The 21,511-nt window shown below is 33.6% G+C and overlaps 1 protein-coding gene across 1 annotated transcript in view; it reads left to right on the top strand.

Moving 5' to 3' along the window:
- Positions 1-21,511, top strand: part of LOC124357112 (GTP-binding protein Di-Ras1-like) — a 151,728-nt gene that overhangs the window by 109,224 nt on the left and 20,993 nt on the right. The gene's annotated exons all lie outside the window — the stretch shown is intronic.

Here is a 21,511-nt window from a genome sequence, read left to right as displayed (position 1 = left end):
ACTACAATATAATAATAGTGTTCCTCTATAACAATCTGTAATAGTGAATAACAAGTACATAGTATTAATATAATATAATATAATATATAATATAATATAATAACAAGCGTCACATAATTAATAAAAAAAAAAAACATGGGTTTTACTTCATCTTTTGATGATGGCTAATACACAATAAACTACTAGCAAATATTTTACCAACGTGATTTAATTATTATGTAAATCATAAAGTCACAATACTGTATTGTTATTCTTCATTGATACTCTATTGAGATGAACTGAGGGGGTGGGGCACCGCGGAAAGTAGTGGCTAAAGAAAGCATTGCGTCCAACGTTTGGAAAACACTTTCATATCCTATTGTCTAAGCGAAAACACTGAAGACTGATGATATTTGTGATGACATAACAAGCTGGCCTCGGACGGCTACTGTGCTAATTATGAATGACAACGCTAGTTCAGTTTTTGTTGGCGCTTGTTAGATTTTGTGATATATCTCATGTCGTATTGTCTAAGCGAAAACACTGAAGACTGATGATATTTGTGATGACATAACAAGCTGGCCTCGGACGGCTACTGTGCTGATTATGAATGACAACGCTAGTTCAGTTTTTGTTGGCGCTTGTTAGATTTTGTGATATATCTCATGTCGTATTGTCTAAGCGAAAACACTGAAGACTGATGATATTTGTGATGACATAACAAGCTGGCCTCGGACGGCTACTGTCGTGATTATGAATGACAACGCTAGTTCAGTTTTTGTTGGTGCTTGTTAATTTTTGTGATATATCTCATATCGTATTCTCTAAGCGATCAAACTGAGGTTGGGTGAGAATTTTAAACCGGCTTGTTACATATTCAAATGCTATAAAGGAAGTTTATATACGCTCAGTAAACATGCTCAACTTGCTCTGGGCGTCATGTCTGGTTCGTTGTTTTCTCGTGGCAGGAGTTTGTTCCCATGAATAACATGTGCTGCTACATATTACAAGTTCTCCAATCTCAGTATTGACTATATACCTATTACAAGGCAGGAGCACGTCAAACCACGGGTCTCCTAATAGGGCTGATATCACTTGTGAAATGTACTGTGGACATATAGGCTGGGAGACAGTCGTGTAGAAAAGGTATTTTTGCATCCCCCGGCAGATAAAAGAGATATTGTGTGTCTATTGATATGTTCGTTATTAAACAACTATTTTTTTTTTTTTTTTTTTTTTTTTTTTTTTTTTTTTTTTTTTTTTTTTTTTTTTTTTTGGGAATTATCCAATATTGTCAATAGTTGCGTTTCACACATATGTATTTTATTATATACGTGCTTTCCTGTTCAAACGTTTTGTCAAACTTTTGTCACACTCTGGCCATACAAACACACAATTCACTCCTGTTACAATCTCCGAGAGTTTTTTATTTAGAGGTGTAACATTGAAACTTTGCCCTAACAATGCTGATATTCTTGTTACAAGTGTAGCTGTAAATAACGTAGCCTGAACTGATAAACTTGAATGAGTAAATTATACACATCCGCTGAGGTACTCCAAAGTTAGTTTGCCTTGTGAATACGTTAAAATTAATATACTGGTTGACCTAAGCTTATAAACTTTATAAAAAAAATTCCTCGTGAACCTCCTTCTTCAGTGTTGCAAGTGCGACAAGTCAATCAGAATCTTTCATTACTAAAAACTTACTAAAGATGAATGATCTAGTTGAAACCGTTCTCGAGATGTCATGAAAATAACCATACAGACATTCTTGGTCTCTACAATCACTGGTAATCTTTGTTTGTCTCCTCAGTAGGGACCTGCGTGTGAGAATGTATCCACAACGAGGTTAATTGGTCTAACCTACTTGTAATTTAGAGAAACGATTTCATTACGAATCATCATCTCATAAATATTGACAAATAAATATAAATCAGTTGCATTTGTACGATCAGACATCACACAATTCGTCCAATCAATGTATGTAACCTACTGTGCTATATTGAACTTCGTACCAACCTACTCTAAATTCTGTTGGGCCCATTTAGTCTAAAGAACATATTAAGGAGTTTTTCGACTGTTCTTCTGAGTTCATTTATGAGGAATGATATTAGATTCATTACAAGGTTGTACTTTACTTAAGCCACGTCAGCTATAAGAATCTTAAACCACTTTTATCAATTTCTTCCATAATTTTTCACAATACCTGATTATACGTTTAATTTTAAGTTATACATCTTAAATACTCCATTAATCTAGAAAACCGAGGGAAAACAGGGTTTCTGGGTGGGGTGGTTAACAAGTTAAGGATGGGTTAGGATCGGTGGAGGGGATGATCTGGATAACAACCACTCAGGCCAACAAAGTACAAGGAATTTTAGATATCCGAGCATTTTATCATCAGGTTCAACTTCTATAGTGAAGATTGATTGATAATTATTTTATTTATATTTTTTCATCAGATTCTACCTCCATGTTGACGTTTTTCCGCTGTGCTCTCAGAAACATTTTCTACCAATGCGCATCTTATTTGCGCATCTCGTTATTAAATAATTGTTTTAACCTATTTCGTGATAGGAATTTTCTGTGTTGTACATTTCAAAATAAGGACGTTGTGCTTTGTGTATTGACGTCGCATTAGCCATTTTGTATTCGCGTTTCCTTCAGTAATGTTTGGTTCTTGGAATATTTAAAGAACAAAAATGGAGTTACCTTCATCAACAAGTGGTGAAGAAGTAAAACCTGTTATTAGAATAATGAATGGTCAACTGAACCCCTTTCTAAAATTATTTTATTCGCAGACATTTGTTTTCGTATTCAACCATCATCAGTGCAAATTAACCTCTAAATAAATAATAAACAACTAAATATACACATGTGGACCATTTAAACAGGTGTTAAGTTTATATGACACAGGTCTAATTCAGTTAGTATTCTGTATTTAATATATTTTTTTATTAGGTTTGTATTATTTTTCAGATTGTTATTTAAAATTGTATAAGGATCGTTATTAAAATGTATATAGTAGGCATATTTTGCCTCTTATTCTATTTGTTATGGTAGTGGTGGAATCAGGGGGCAGTTCAATTTACGGACTTATTTATCTCTAGATAAAGGTTCTCTTTCTCTAGAAATAAAGGTTCCTATATTATGGAACTTATATTTCTGAACAATGATTTTGCGATGAACTAGTATTGCATGTGTTTAGCCCAAACACAATCCGAAATGTATCTTTTCCGTAATACCTGTCATAATGATGAACAAATTTAATTGCTTTTGAAGAGTTTATTTTATTTCTCACATCTTACTAATTTTAAGAAGCACCTAGTGCAGAAGCTAGGTGGGGAATATTTAAGTTTTAACAAATCTAATTAATTTAATTTAAACACTGGTATTTTCCTAATAAACAGAAAACAAGTATTGTCGTTCCGTTACTAAAAAAGACAAATCATTTAAATTTTATAACCTTAGGCCTATTAATCTACATTCGATATTTGCAAAAAAATAGTTAATGTCAGATTGTTTAATTACCTAAACAGAAACAGTGTTATTGGATTCATAAAGGGCAAATGCACCGAAAACGCCCTTATTAACATAATCAATAGAACTTATAATGGCTTAAATGGAAGTAAAAAAGTGACAGGATTATTTATGGATTTTCGAAAAGTATTTGACTTTGTTAACAGAGTTTTTACATCTCTATTGGGAGGTTTTCCTAACTTGACCTAATCTAATATAATAGATTCTCTTTATAACTTTGATAACAGTATTGCTATTTCTACACGGTTCGTAAAAACAGATAACGTACATACTGCTCCTACATTATATAAAAAATATAAATAATTTTAATAATTTATTATAAAAAGTATAGGTCTACGTAATCATAAGCATGCTGTTGAACAATTTTGATAACAGAAATAAATTTGCTTCCATAGCAAACAATGTTAATTGAAACATTTTCATTGTTCACTATTTCCCTAGAAACGTGTCTTTATTCAAAAAGATTTGAGCTGGTCGGTTGATTATTATAGAGCTATATTCTTTTTCTACAAACAAAGCGCAAACTTAAAGGTACCCTTAGGGAAGAGCTACAAGGAAGTTCGGGAGGTAACAAAGCCAGAAAAAGTTCCCGGCAATCAGGAAGTTCCTTTGAACAAGAGGAGGTAGCAAACTCGAGGCTCCCTAGAAGGTCTTCAGTAGTAGCTGCGAGAGAACCAACTACTGGTCAGCGCCTCTTCTATCAAAAGGAGGTTAGTAACACAAAGGAAAGTTTCGAGCTCAAGAAGCAACCAGGAAGTTCCTTTGAACAAGAGGAGGTAGCAAACTCGGGGCTCCCTAGAAGGTCTTCAGTAGTAGCTGCGAGAGAACCAGCTACTGGTCAGCGCCTCTTCTATCAAAAGGAGTTTAGTAACACACAGGACAGTTTCGAGCTCAAGAAGCAACCAGGAAGTTCCTTTGAACAAGAGGAGGTAGCAAACTCGAGGCTCCCTAGAAGGTCTTCAGTAGTAGCTGCGAGAGAACCAGCTACTGGTCAGCGCCTCTTCTATCAAAAGGAGTTTAGTAACACACAGGACAGTTTCGAGCTCAAGAAGCAACCAGAAAGTTCCTTTGAACAAGAGGAGGCAGCAAACTCGAGGCTCCCTCGAAGGTCTTCGATAGTAGCTGCGAGAGAACCAGCTACTGGTCAGCGCTTCTTCTATCAAAAGGAGGTTAGTAACACAAAGGAAAGTTTAAAGGTTATTTTTGACGATGGAAGGATTGTGAAGGAAACAGGATTTTTCCAGGTGTGTCCACCTGTTCCCCGACATTAATATTTTTATGTTAAAGTTATATCATATTTTTGTACCATTTTTGTACCTTTTTGTAATACCAATAAATAATTTTGTACCACAATAGTTTATTAATAAAGTACTATGTATAAAACCGGGGAACAGGTGGACACTTGCACCCGACATTAATATTTTTATGTTAAAGTTACATCATATTTTTGTACCATTTTTGTACCTTTTTGTAATACCAATAAATTATTTTGTACCTCAATAGTTTTTTAATAAAGTACTATGTATAAACCGGGGAACAGGTAGACACTTGCACCCGACATTAATATTTTTATTTTAAAGTTATATCATATTTTTGTACTATTTTTGTACCTTTTTGTAATACCAATAAATTATTTTGTACCTCAATAGTTTTTTAATAAAGTACTATGTATAAACCGGGGAACAGGTAGACACTTGCACCCGACATCAATGTTTTATGTCATGGAAAATCTACTTTCGTGTCTTATCGACCCTAGTAAAATATAATAAGTAACATAGAACTTGCTCTATACTCTTCCCAATAAGAAGGTATGTAATATATCGGTATCCACACAATTCAACACAACTGTGTGAATATTGCAAGGCCAAATCCAGCCAAGGTCCAAGACGGCCGAAGCGACGTGCCGCTGGACAACGGAAGGCCATCTGGAGGGTTTTATGGTCTTATTGTTGTCAACAGTAGAGATATCCTTCATAATTTATGAGGGTTGCAGGTGTTCCTCGGTTGCTCCCGATCTAAAAAGATTGGTCTTTCCATTCACTTCCAGAATTTTTAAAACGTTTCATTTATTAAAAATACAAGAACTCCTTACTGTCTCAATTACTAGGTTTTTCCTATCAAACCCATTCATAAGTTTAGACCTACACTGAAGTATTCATTCCAAATTTAGAGGAAAAGAAATTTGTTACACTTTTATTTATTTAGTATTAGCCATAATAAACAGTACTGAAACTGAATAAGCTGTAGTTGCCTTCTCGATCAACTGATTCAATTGTCGATAGTTGCCACGGCTTTGTGTTCATTACTCCTTTCTTATTTGAGGTTTTTGCTAACATGGTGCTAACAACGGTAGAGAAAGTTTTTATAGTAGAGATTATTTTCGCTCATACGGGAATTGGACGTGCGGGTGGGCCAAGCTTGTCACTGCATTACGTTTTTAGGAACATTTCCACAAAAACCCCGCCTATTAATACTGTGATTATTAGTGTTGTTGAAAAATGTCGAACAGGTAGTGTGTTGACACAGCGAAAGGGCTTTTCAGGTCGCCCAACTACTGTCTGTACAAATGAAAACCACGGAAGAGTGTTGCAACAACTGTTACAGTCACCGAAAAGAAGCCTAATGCGAGCATCTCTTAAACAGAATATTAGCAATACGTCAATGCGAAGAATGGTCAAAAAACATTGGTGTTTTCCCCTACAGGATACAAACTGGACAACCTTTGAACTATAGAAACAAACTAGCCAGAGTTCAGTACTGTGCTTCAATGTTAGTAATATGCTATGAAGAACCTGAGTTTCTGAGTGATGTATGGTTTACAGATCAATGTCATGTGCACCTAAATGGTTTTATAAACAAGTAGACAACACGTTTCCTTGGATTTGAATGTCCTGACATTGTTGTAGAGAAGCCACATCATTGTAAGCGTGTAACCATTTGGTGCGCGGTGTGTCTGGGAGCAGTGGCGTAGCGAAGGGGGGAGGTCCAGTGGGTCCGGACCCCCCAAAATTTTAAGACATATTAAAAAATAAAGCATGGAGCAGGAGAAAAAGGGAGAGTTATCATTACTCTTGTCTACAAACATTAAATTGATTGATGTATTTGATTAAAGTGACCGTTGTTAAAAATATAATTGTCCTTTCGTTTAAATCAAAGTATCAAACGATACTTTTGGACTCGGCCTTTCGGATAGTGTATTTTAATCACGGTATTTCTACAGGGCGCGGTCACGTGACGTTGCAAAGTAACCTGAACCGTAACACGGCGAACAGTTTAAATTAGGGTTGTCGACCGTCAGTGGCCCAATGTCCCCGAAGGGGTATTTCATTTTCTTCACAGAATATAGTTGTACGCTTGATTGAAGCTCTGTTTTGTTCTTTTTCTTTCTTATCCAGTGAATCCAGCATCACTTTGGTGCCTTCTACTCGGCCCAGAATCGAACTTCGTAAAGTTTCTGTAGCTATACAAGAAAATTTGTGGTACTAGAGTTGCTGTGAGAGTTGAATTTGCCTATTACATCTTTCCACTTTCTATAAGGCGTAGTTACTAAAGCTCCAGTATTTACCTTTTACCAGTAAACTCATTGGCAAATAACACACAAAACGTCCCCCGGATCCCCCGGTTTCGGACCCCCCCCCCGAACGAAATTTCTGGCTACGCTACTGATCGGAACAACCCTTAAAGGTAGCTCGGACTGAGAGCGCTCCGACAGTCGCTAGTCTTGGGCCGCTCCGTCTAGTTCACCCTCTGCTAAAGTACGCGCAAGTCAGTCGCATGGGTCAGTCCGGCTAGTCAGCACATCACATCAGTCTAACCGGTAAGTGGACAGTTAATTTATTCTTAAGTATATAGCGTAAAATTTATTTTTGCTTATAGCCAACATAAATGGTACTGTTTTAATTTTAGTTCCGGAAAGTCTGTAATTTTATTTATTTTCAGTAGGGACCACTATAGAACGGCTCAGTGAGGGATGTAGTGTGTCCTGTATTAGTCTGTAAGGCCCTCAGTGCACTCCCGTTTAACATAAGCCTCAGTGGTATTTATTTTAGTTTATTTTGAGAAAGGTTCCAAAATAATTTTTGTTTTGTATTATCTTACTCTAGGAAAGGCCCCAAAAGGTTGTGGTGACAAACCCAACTCTGATTGTTATACTGATTTAGTTTACAGGTAGAACCCTGAAGAGTTGTGGTGACCAGCCCAACTCTTATATTAGGGATGGCTCGATGAAACTGCAACAGTTTATTTCAAACAAGGAGGAAGGTGATTTATAATTTGTAGTCTTGGTTGTAGAACAACCGATTTAGAAAATCGTAACAGTTTATTTCAAACAAGGAGGAAGGTGATTTATAATTTGTAGTCTTGGTTGTTCTAAATCGCAACAGTTTATTTGAAACAGGGAGGAAGGTTATTTATAATTTGTAGTCTTAGTTGTTCTAAATCGCAACAGTTTATTTAAAACATGGAGGAAGGTGATTTATGATTTGTAGTCTTAGTTGTTCTAAATCGCAACAGTTTATTTAAAACATGGAGGAAGGTGATTTATGATTTGTAGTCTTAGTTGTTCTAAATCGCAACAGTTTATTTGAAACAGGGAGGAAGGTGATTTATAATTTGTAGTCTTGGTTGTTCTAAATCGCAACAGTTTATTTGAAACAGGGAGGAAGGTTATTTATAATTTGTAGTCTTAGTTGTTCTAAATCGCAACAGTTTATTTAAAACATGGAGGAAGGTGATTTATGATTTGTAGTCTTAGTTGTTCTAAATCGCAACAGTTTATTTGAAACAGGGAGGAAGGTTATTTATAAATTTGTGTAGTCTTAGTTGTTCTAAATCGCAACAGTTTATTTAAAACATGGAGGAAGGTGATTTATGATTTGTAGTCTTAGTTGTTCTAAATCGCAACAGTTTATTTGAAACAGGGAGGAAGGTTATTTATAATTTGTAGTCTTAGTTGTTTTAAATCGCAACAGTTTATTTAAAACATGGAGGAAGGTGATTTATGATTTGTAGTCTTAGTTGTTCTAAATCGCAACAGTTTATTTGAAACAGGGAGGAAGGTTATTTATAATTTGTAGTCTTAGTTGTTCTAAATCGCAACAGTTTATTTAAAACATGGAGGAAGGTGATTTATGATTTGTAGTCTTAGTTGTTCTAAATCGCAACAGTTTATTTAAAACATGGAGGAAGGTGATTTATGATTTGTAGTCTTAGTTGTTCTAAATCGCAACAGTTTATTTAAAACATGGAGGAAGGTGATTTATGATTTGTAGTCTTAGTTGTTCTAAATCGCAACAGTTTATTTGAAACAGGGAGGAAGGTTATTTATAATTTGTAGTCTTAGTTGTTCTAAATCGCAACAGTTTATTTAAAACATGGAGGAAGGTGATTTATGATTTGTAGTCTTAGTTGTTCTAAATCGCAACAGTTTATTTGAAACAGGGAGGAAGGTTATTTATAATTTGTAGTCTTAGTTGTTCTAAATCGCAACAGTTTATTTAAAACATGGAGGAAGGTGATTTATGATTTGTAGTCTTAGTTGTTCTAAATCGCAACAGTTTATTTAAAACATGGAGGAAGGTGATTTATGATTTGTAGTCTTAGTTGTTCTAAATCGCAACAGTTTATTTTAAAACATGGAGGAAGGTGATTTATGATTTGTAGTCTTAGTTGTTCTAAATCGCAACAGTTTATTTGAAACAGGGAGGAAGGTGATTTATAATTTGTAGTCTTGGTTGTTCTAAATCGCAACAGTTTATTTGAAACAGGGAGGAAGGTTATTTATAATTTGTAGTCTTAGTTGTTCTAAATCGCAACAGTTTATTTAAAAACATGGAGGAAGGTGATTTATGATTTGATATGTATTTCACCGTTGGCCACACAGATGTTGCGTTCAGAACCTTCGGTTAATGAGCACAGTGTATGTACGACTACTAACTGCCCAAGAAAGGAATATAGTTTTGGAAGAGTACCTTTGACTGTTTACATAAATTCTCAACGAGAAATTGGTTTGTTGCAACAAACAATTGACCAAGAACTATACACAAGAAAAGCCAATTGTTTATTCAGCTTGGAAGTTACAGAAGGTGTATCATTTGGATGCCAAGGTCAGAGGATAATCAGAATGAATCCTTCCGACTATCTTATTTTAGAACTAATAGAAACCGTTAGTAGTTCAAGTTTAGTACAGTGCGTACTTAAGGTACGAGACCTGCCGCATTCATTAAAGGTCAATGAAAGAGAATTTATCTTAGCCTACGTGGATGTATCGGTTTTATTGGTTCGGACAATATAAGAGATGTGGGACACTATGTAACCTATGCGCAAAGGAATGATGGAAAATGGGAAACGTATGATGACTTACAGAATAAAATAATTCCTACAGTAACGAAAGACAACATTAAATGCAAACTCGTACTATAACACCATTTAAAATCAAAATTATGTAATAAAATACTAAGTAATGTAATACTAAAGGTTCTGTATTTTTATTGTGCTCTGTAGTTATTAATAAGATAAAATATGTTTAGCTAATATTTGTGTAGCCAATTATTTTTAAAGTTCAATAATATAATATTATGTTCATTAAATTACATTACAACTGCTCAACTAAATGTACATAAGTTGTCTATCGTTATCAGAATTGTATTGTATATTTAGTTTTAATTAATTTTATACTTATAATGTTTTAAAGTAAATGTATAATATTATTATTTTTATATTAACATATGTTGAACAGAGAAGGGTGTTAAAAATTTGGTGTACTATGTATGTAATTGTTTTATTCATTTATAAAATATTTAAATATTCAATACGAATAGATAGTGGATATAATAAAACATGATATATTCTTATTGATTGTATTGCAAGAGATGGTAATTTATTAAATAATTTATTTTCATTCTCTAGTACGGTAAATTTATTAAAATTGTACATGTTTATCGTTTAATTAAGGGATTATGTTGTCTTTAACACATCAAAAAGTGGTTACAGATTACATTTTTGCTATTTGTAAAACTGCTGTATTACAAAACAAATTAGAATTTAAAAAGCGACATGTATATTACCACCAATAAACTGTACATAAATTAAAAACTGTGTAATGTTTTTTAATCATATTTGCCGACGTCAGATAGTGATCTCCATTTATTCACAGTCTCAAGCACATCAACTTTTTAGATTTTTACTTCGATAATGAAGTAGTCCTAAAATTACCTATGATGGTACTACAACTTTATAATGTTGTACACAATAGTACATAAATGGTACTAAAATATGATGTAACTGTAACATAAAATATCAACGTAAGGTCTAACTTTTATTCAGTTTATATATAGTAATTTATTAATAAACTAGTCATGTACAATATTATTCATGGGTGTTACAAAGAGGTACTCAAAAGGAACAAAAATATGGTATTAAATTAACAAGAATGTTAATTTGGAATGCAAGTGTCTACTAATTCCCCGGTTACATATTGCATTTTATTAATAAACGAGTGTGGTACATCATTATTTATTGGTATTACAAAACGGTACAAAAATGGTAGGAAATATAATGTAACTTTAACATAAAAATGTTGATGTTGGGTGCAAGTGTCTACCTGTTTACCGGTTCATAGATAAAGAACATTAACATAGTACTTTATCAATAAACAGTAAGGAGTTCTTGTATTTTTAATAAATGAAACGTTTTAAAAATTCTGGAAGTGAATGGAAAGACCAATCTTTTTAGATCGGGAGCAACCGAGGAACACCTGCAACCCTCATAAATTATGAAGGATATCTCTACTGTTGACAACAATAAGACCATAAAACCCTCCAGATGGCCTTCCGTTGTCCAGCGGCACGTCGCTTCGGCCGTCTTGGACCTTGGCTGGATTTGGCCTTGCAATATTCACACAGTTGTGTTGAATTGTGTGGATACCGATATATTACATACCTTCTTATTGGGAAGAGTATAGAGCAAGTTCTATGTTACTTATTATATTTTACTAGGGTCGATAAGACACGAAAGTAGATTTTCCATGACATAAAACATTGATGTCGGGTGCAAGTGTCTACCTGTTCCCCGGTTTATACATAGTACTTTATTAAAAAACTATTGAGGTACAAAATAATTGATTGGTATTACAAAAAGGTACAAAAATAGTAAAAAAATATGATATAACTTTAAAATAAAAATATTAATGTCGGGTGCAAGTGTTTACCTGTTCCCCGGTTTATACATAGTACTTTATTAAAAAACTATTGAGGTACAAAATTATTTATTGGCATTACAAAAAGGTACAAAAATGGTACAAAAATATGATGTAACTTTAACATAAAAATATTAATGTCGGGTGCAAGTGTCCACCTGTTCCCCGGTTTATACATAGTACTTTATTAATAAACTATTGTGGTACAAAATTATTTATTGGTATTACAAAAAGGTACAAAAATGGTACAAAAATATGATATAACTTTAACATAAAAATATTAATGTCGGGGAACAGGGGGACACACGTGATTTTTCCGGACATTTGCCATCGTTCAGTGAAACAAGAAAACAGTAACACTACGTTTCGAGATCTGCAATCGAACGATGGCAAATGTCCGGAAAAATCCTGTTTCCTTCACAAAGGAAAGTTTCGAGCTCAAGAAGACCTCAAGACACTCCTTCTTTGGTTCAACTCCAGAAAAGAGTCCAAAAGGTCTACAGCAGCTCCTGCCTGTGTTTCAAATCCAACTACACAACAAACAACTTCTAGTTCTCCAGTTCCACCTTTGAGAGTTTCATTCCAAAAGGTTCCAGAGGAAGCGTCTAAAAGGATTTTCAAACTAACTTCTGTTTGGAAGAAGTTAACCAGTTCGGGAGGAAAGAAGTTCCAAAGTTCGTCAGATACTTCTTCGACTCCAATAAGAAAAACCCTCCGTAAAGGAAGATTGTCGCAACTTGATCGTTTTTGGAATCATCTGCAACAGATCGGCCTCTGTATATATATTGAGATGTGGAGCTGGGTGTTCCAGTAACGACTCTGGGAGCGGTATTGAATGGACCAAACAGATAGGATGACCGCTACACTACGTCGCGTTGGACGGAACGGCGTAGACACGGGGGGGTTAAACACCCTCCCCCCACACACTGTCCCCGGACTTTGTCTACTACAACATGGGGACTAAAATTTTTTGTGAAAAATCATGTGTGAGTCATGTTATTAAATACATTTTTAATGGCCATATAAAGTGTTAATGTCATTATAAGAGTATTTCAAAATCACATAATACTTATAATATTATATAAAAATACAAGTGAATGTGCTTTTCAATTATATTACTAATTAAAAATTTTGCCTTTACAATACCTTTGTTTTCAAGGTTCTTCAATCATTCTACTTGAGAAGTGGAAATTATCACACATTCCTTAAGGTATGACAAGAAACGTAAGTCGTAAATTATTTAGAGTTCCTAAAGTCAATAAAGAACTCAGTGCTTTCTCTATTCTGGTCCAAAGTTTTTTAGAGGTCTACCAATAGAAATTAAAATGCATTTACAATTCCAAATCATTCTTGACCAGACTGATAAATTTAAAATTATTTAAAACAAAAATACAGACTTTTAAGATAGTGTATCAGGCAAGTTATCTATCCCATACAATCACTAAGTAATGATACTAATTTCTCTCCGTTGGTCTTGTAATATTTGCTTGGTTGTATTTTTGCTGTTTTGTTGTAATATTGTTTTTGTTGGTGAATTTTGTTTTGTTTTTACTATTTTTTCTGTTACAAACAAACAACTACCTATGATGTTTATAATGTCTATTCTATGATGTTTATTGTTGTTACAAGCTCTAATTACATTCTAGTTATGGCAGACGCCCAGAGAGTGACATTTAGCTGTTTGTATTAAGTCGTATAATATGAACTGAACTCATAAAGACTGTAATTTTGTAATTTGCTGTAATTTTATGTATAATGTACTGTTTTTTTTAACCCAGCAGGGATCACTTCTGGTTGGTGTATACCTTCCAGTTGAACCTACCACTGGGCATAGCAAAAACCGATGTGCCACTTAAATCTGGGCAACCTTATGGATATCCAGGAGCGGTACATCACTAACCACAAATGTTCAGATTCTGGGGTGCAAGGGTAATTCGATAGATCTAGTCTAATGTGGAAGATGACTGTTGGAGTTGGTGGGGTTCGTTCCCTAAATATCAGAGGTCCTTGCTAGCCTCAACAAGGTTGTGCCACCCCCTGCCTGCTTTGACTGGAGAGGCTGGCTCAGATCTGGAATCCCCTTCTTCCGGGGGGACATGACTGAGATGTAGTGCCCTAATTCATCCTCATGGATCTCAGTAGGAGGTGGCCCCTACCCCTAACCTTACCCATCCTGTCACTCCGGAAGCAGAACTAAGTTCTTACAGGACTAAGTGCAATTTATAACTTTCTTGACCTAAGAGAACAAAACAACTCTAATTTTAGCGTACATCCAACTAATCACATTGGCTAGTGCGATTAGCTAGTTTTAAGAATTACATGTGATCTGAAAATTATAAAAATAAACGGAAGAATAAATCATCATTTCATCAGATTTTGGCTTACTAGCGAATTTCACCAAAGCTTAGTTAACTATTAGCGGTTAAAACGAATAATGCATTATGTTAAACATTATGCTAAATTTATCACTGAACCCTTTTTAGGACATCCGTAGTTGTGGTAGGAACCACGTGACATTGATTGATCCACTCGCCGAGACTGTTAATGTTGGGTGTTTTTGATGACGGTCTGACAACGGGAAGTGCCTCATTTATTCATCTGTTTTATTCCTACATCGCTTTTAGTCAATTTACTACACCTAGATACTTCTATTCATATCTTTGCTAGGCGTTAAACATCCTCCATTTGGATACACATAAAATGGTCATTGAATCAAGTCATAATTGGCTGTATTTAAAAAGTTCTCGACTACTACAAAAATTACTTAATTAAAAAAACTCCATTAATAAAACAATGTTTTGTGTAAAGCCTTTTCATTTCAACGAAAACACCAGCAGACCCACATAACTGAAATGATTAAATAAAAAAACATGTAGTTAAAAATGGGAGGAAATAAAATTATAAAAACCGGGAAGTATGTATAATGTACGTAAAAATAAAATAAATATTTAATCAAATTAAACTCATTAACGGTGAATTTAGAAAGGTCCAGGATCTTTATTTACAAATTTGGGTTATTCTTTATAAATATCGTTCCTTAAGCATCACGGAAATTTTTATTTTGCATTTCTTTTAATAATTTCACTTTGAAAAGAAATGCTCAGTTTTAAGTGTGTTTTGTTTGACATGGCCGATTTTTCTTCACGTTCATACGTTTAGGCGTGCGCTATGTTCCTTAACTCTCTGTTCAACTTCCTTTTTGTTTGGCGAAGGTATTTTGAATGACAGTTGTTACAACTAATTTGATAAATTCCAGATCTTTCGTCATCATTTAGTTTATTCTTTGTGTTTCTTAGCACATTTTTCCAGTTTAATTTTATAATTTAAAGATCATTAATATTGGCATTTGGTTTAACCCCTGAATTAATTTCTATACAATGTATTATTAAATGTTTTTTTAATAACACAGATTATTCAGATTATATCGGAATTACCAAATCTCTAATTGGCAACGCGCCGGTGGTTTTATTACGCAAAAACTTCATATCGATTCTACCCTTGCATTGCATAAAAATATAAATAAATATTGAAATAAAATAAATATAAAATTACTAGTATAACAAAACGAAACTTTCTTAATTTCGATCTACTTATAAATCAAATAAACATTAATTCAATTTTTGCATAATCTTAGCATCCAGATACCTATTCAAAAGCTTCGTTATATCTTTTTACGTTTCACTGGTCAATAACCAAAGATTATTGGCAACAACCAAGAGGTTTACAATTGTACGTAGAATCCAAACCAGGGGGGTTCTGTTCCTGCCTATAAATAGCAGACTACTGTAGCCACGTATAATAGTAATTGTATTTCTTTACCACACAAAATTAGCCTGAAGTCTTTACAATATCTCCATGCCGAGTGAAAGATATTGCCTACTATTTAAAGGAAAACAAAAGACAAGGAAGTCTATATCATTGGGAAAGGACCTCTCTTGGATTTACTTGACCTCCACAAGTACTACTACCTAGTCCTGCATAGCCTTTGCAGCTATGGTTGTCGTCTTATTTCGTCTCTAATGATGTTTTGTGACGTCCTTCCCTAAATAAGCGTAGGAGCAAAAACATTTAGGAAAATTTAAAACATTTAAAATTAAATAATCTAAACAAGACGAAAATTAAAAACATTTAAAAAACATTTAGGAGCAACGTAAATTACTTTTGGCACTTTAATAAATAAAAGAACAATTATCTTTACAACTTTGCCTTGTTCCTACATTAAATATAAGATATTTTTAATATATTCTTTTTGCCCTTATTTTAAATCACAACTGTTGGAACTTTGAAGTAATATTATTAAAAATATAACATGTATATTTGTCGCAGTATAATTACTAGTAATTTAGCTAATAGACCGTAATTGGATATGGTACCTTGTACAAATGTACAGATTCCTACATCAGTGACTTGATCATTGAAAATTAAATTTCGATGTTGTTATTACAGTTAATAGTTTTTGTATTCTATTAACCTGCCAATTTATTAAAAAGTTATTAATTAATCAGGCCACCATTCCTAACAGCATAATTATGTTAATCGCGAACTTTCTTTACCTCTTATTCCAATTGGGGTCATTTATGGTTACTGAGTAATATTTTACAGTACAAATAACATGCAGATTACGAGTATAGCTCTTAGCATTTTCTTCATTTTATAGCATTTTATGGAAGTATACAAAAATTTATTGAGTTATCTCCCCATAGTCAAAACTAATAAAACAGTTGCGTAAAGACCTTCACTATGCTTGTCCATAACAGGTCAACTCATAACGGCATATTATCAAGTCCTTAACTTACGTTTACTTAAGGTAATGATGTAATGACTTATTCAAGCATGTTCATAACACATTAGTTCAGAACGGCTTCATTGACTAATGTCTATAAACTAACTCAGTGTATTACATCAGTAACTTTCACTTTCACACTAAGCGGGTAACTTATTAACACGTTACATCATTTTAAATCATGTCTGTAAGTTACGGTTAATTAAAACATCGATCATTTGAATATTACTTTTTTCACCGATCATAGTGATCTTGAAATTGACAGCTTTGTTTTTCTCGTATTCCCATTCGTTTCTATTTGTTTAATATAATACTTTATTCCTCTGACTCGTGATACGCATTAAAATCAATTGCACAATTCCAAAATATAATATCAGTTGGTTACAAAGAGTTCTTGCATTGTGTACATTAAAGCGTCATTAAAATAATGTAACCGCTATTACAAAGTACTGTGATTTGGAAATGGAATGCTGTCATATAATTTCCCGGATTTATCAGTAAATATGACCAGAGACAGAAGTGTACTGCCACAGTCAGCTGGCTCGACTGGTTTTGACATTTCAGTGATTGCATTACAGCCAGCTGATGAGTCATCTCGCAGCTTTTACTGCATTCACTGTGTGTTAGACACAATCTCTATACATTGGTGTTAGTAGTGTGTCGGGTTTTCACTGGGAAATTTTCCATTGTTGTACATTAAAGCGTCATTAAAATAATGTAACCACTATAAAAAAGTACTGTGATTTGGAAATGGAATGCTGTCATATAATTTCCCGGATTTATCAGTAAATATGACCAGAGACAGACGTGTACTGCCACAGTCAGCTGGCTCGACTGGTTTTGACATTTGAGTGATTGCATTACAGCCAGCTGATGAGTCATCTCGTAGCTTTTACTGCATTCACTGTGTGTTAGAGACAATCTCTACACATTGGTGTGAGTAGTGTGTCGGGTTTTCACTGAGAAGTTCTCCTATTTTAGGATTTTAGTGAAATATTTATATTTATCTTTTATCACGTCTATACTGTAAGTCATCTTGAGTATACCGTCGTTGTCAGAAGCAGGCGCAGGATGTACACACAGAGATGCTATGCTTAGTCGTGGCATCGCAGGCAATTTCGTAGGCTTTGCACGAGAATGTGCATTTCTAGTTCGAGTGAGTTTTATTTCGGACACCAATATTGAATTTACCTTGTTGCCACGACCACGAAAATGTCAAAAAATGTATGTTTATGGCCATTATAATTTATTCTGGTCTTAGTATTTGTTGTGCCATAGATGATTTTGCCCTGTTTCCCCGACCAGGAGTACAAACCCACACACACACACACACACACACACACACACACACACACACACACACACACACACACACACACACACACACACACACACACACACACACTCAGGTCTGAGAATCCTACTTCGGTCATAAAGCGTCTACTTTTCAACCATCATAATTTATTTCCCTGATCAAGAAGATATGTACTTAAGCAAGACTGAGAAGCCGAATTCTGTCGAAAGACAAATAAGATGGGTTTTAAATATATAGTCAACAACTTTCTTTAAATTTATAGTAAGTTTATAGTTATTTATGGTAACTTTGTCTTTTGATATCTCCATTACAGAACTTACCCAGCCCTGCATACTTAATATTGGATAAAACGTAGATATAAAAATGTGTTTTTCCTCAAAATTGTAATTTTCTTATCTGGATATTTTGTTTTGTAGAAAATTATGTTATCACCAAGCTTACTCTATGCTTTTAAGCTTATAAATGTAAAGAAACTGCAAATAGTAGTGAAATAAATTAAACATGTGGTTGCACTGTCATAAAACAATGTTTACACAGAAAATCTGATTACATTTAACATGCACGTTTTTTAACAGTATATTTAACAGAGACCAGTGGGGCATAGACCGAAGGGATTTTAGAAATAGGAATTAGGCTTTATGTTAACCAGGGATGCTAAGAGTCCATGTAAAATTTCAGTAGAAGCATTCTACAATTTTGTACGTGATTTAGCAAAGTATAGCGCAGATATACGATTAAATTTGTATATGATAGTAAAACTTACATAAGAAAATATTATTTGATTGTCTTATAATAATACCCCATTGAAAGTTTTGTCAAATGTATCAAATTTCTACCAATATTAAATAACATTGTTCTTGTTTTATTAATGTAAGTGGCTACGCGCGTCTTACTGAACAGTAAGTGAAAAAAGCTATTATTCTGAATTAGTTAAAATTGACTGGCAGAATTATGACTTCTTCCAAATTAGTCTTACTTCGTAGTTGAATGTTTCTCGTGGCTTATTATTTTTTGTGACTTCGACAAAGAGTTACAATCAGTGTGCAAGTGCACGTTTTCCTCTTCCAAGGCTGAAACTACAAGGCATAGCTGTACCTGATGGTAGCTGTCATCGTTCTTCATTCTGAATTTTCATTTTAATTATTCACGGTACACGGTAATTCACGGTATATAAATAACCCTTTTTTAATTTCAAATCGTACAATTATACTACCAAAGATTTATATTTTTACCATATCACTTAAAATTAATCTTTTTTACATTAAAATTGATCCCAATATAAAATATACGAGGCATGGCATATCAAAATAAAACACGAGTTTTTAATATTATAAAAAGCTAGCATGTCCTCCATCTACTGCTAGCTCATCTGGTGGAGGAAGATTAAACTAATAATGGTTACTGGGGGCTCAGAACATTCAAATTAGTTTAAGTTTCTACTACTGGTATATGGATCAAACAATGTATTTATATTTGATACATTTAGCTTTTATTTCAAAGTAGGTACTGAAGTATTATAGAATAATATACAATAAATATAGAAATTAAGATTTAGTGATTGATTTGCATTATTATAAATCAGGTAGTACAATAGAATATAATTTTCGGTCTTAAACGACAATAATTATATGCCATTCTGAAAGGGACTCAAATGTTTCTGGAATATCGAATATCGCAAGAATACTCTCGATGTAGATAGTGAAATTACGATCAGAGAGCATGTTTCATTAACACACGTGACCTATTAATGAGCTCATTAATGAGCGGGCCACGTGGTCTAATCGGCAATTAGTGATCATATGATTTACCGTCACTGAGGTAACGGGTCAAACACTGTGGCAGTAAATCACGCTCTACTTCAATTGAATAGAGAGGAGTGGTAAGCTATTTAACTCAATCAATTTCAGTTTACCTGTTGTGATAAAAAAACTTGTGCTTAAGTAGTAGGTTTGTATTAATCTATAATGCATTATTGTTCTATCTATAATTGTACAAGATATTAAGTCATTCCGACACATTTTACTACAGTATGCTTTAAAAATATTTTGGTAGAGTTTATTAACTAAACTAAAGAAACAACTTTAGATCAATACAAATCTAATAATATTCAAATATTACATTTTATTAAACAATCTACCAGTTACGAAGCACTGTAGCAAGTATTTACTTTATTATAATCCTCAACATGTGTATATATATATGTTTTGGGAAACATCTGGTAGGGTACGATTAGCGGACCTTTTTTATATCGAAGAATGTAATCATCGATACCTAATATTCGCATCTCAAATCCTAGACTATCAATCGATATAAAAGTATCTATAGTCCTCAATAACAATCATATGTTTTAAATTAAAATATGAATTTAATATTTACAGAGATGAAACAAATTATTATAACCAAAATTAGGAAAACTGAAGACGACCATATTTGCTCCTCTCACAGTTACAGTTGTTTTATTCCCACAAATTTCACATAATGGATTTTTCGGTACGAGTCCAACACGTTGAAGCCACGTAAAACATGTCTTATCATCTTTCAAAGCAATGTTGTGTAGTTTTCTAAAATTGACTGCCATTTTTAATAATCAAATGTTACTTATGTAAAATTGAAATATTACCTACGTGTATTATTTGAAAGTGTTTCCAGCTGTTGATATAGATTATTTAAGTTAATTGTTCAAAATATTTAATCAGTATCGATTGATTATATCGGTGGTTATGATTAAGTAATACCATTTGCCAATTTCGATATAAAAAACCGGGTCCGCTTATCGTACCCTACCCGAGAAACATCTGCACCAAAAAACATGTTTGAAATATTTTTTGAACTTATTATCATTTATCTTATTTGGACTGTAGTGTCTAGGACACAGGACTCTACAACACAGTGAATGTGTTATTAACATTTTTCTCATGGCACATCATTGTCATTTAGCAAGATCCATCCTCGTCTCTAATCAAGATTCTTACCGGATGAAAGATGAATATTACCATCAGCCCTGAAAACTTGAAGAGGTTAGGGACGATAATTGAATCTGAATATTGCATTGTTCTGGTCTGAGATGAATGGACCCAGACAACGTATTCCGCTGCTTAGTCTCCTTGAATGGTCATCCCCCTCTTCTGAAACGACCTACCTTGGAGTCTAGTTGAACAGAATACTATAATTCTATTTTCTATTCTATTTTTCATTTTAATAACATTCATTAGTTTGTAGCTGTATATAAATTCTGCTTTTAGAAAGTACCACATTAAAAGTACACTAGCAATTTTCCACTATGAATATGAATTAAAATATGTGTGAAAACAAGCCAGCTTTTGTATATATTTATTTTACAAATAATAAAAAAAAAATTTAAAATGTATAACTGTAATTTCTACTTTTTTAAATATTTTTATACAAATTTATACGCTCCCTTATAACTTTAGTACAATGAAAAAAATCAATTTAATCGACCCACAAAAAACGTTGCTCATGAATAACTAAAATTGCCAATTTAATAATATCTTAATGCAAATCATTACCCTAAATGACCAAATTCATACTAAAAATAACAAATTCACAGTCACCGAGTTTGCGTGGATAACCTAAAACACATCATGAAATTAACCATACAATAAGTCCAAAATATTTCGAATATTGTAGCTCATATTACAAACATGACAACGTATTATTTATGGGAACTCTATTATATGAC

The sequence above is a fragment of the Homalodisca vitripennis genome, chromosome 1 (genome assembly GCF_021130785.1).
Source record: "Homalodisca vitripennis isolate AUS2020 chromosome 1, UT_GWSS_2.1, whole genome shotgun sequence".
Lineage (NCBI taxonomy): Eukaryota > Metazoa > Arthropoda > Insecta > Hemiptera > Cicadellidae > Homalodisca > Homalodisca vitripennis.
The sequence above is the reverse complement of the archived record's forward strand: the minus strand, read 5'-3'. Positions and strand labels throughout refer to the sequence as shown.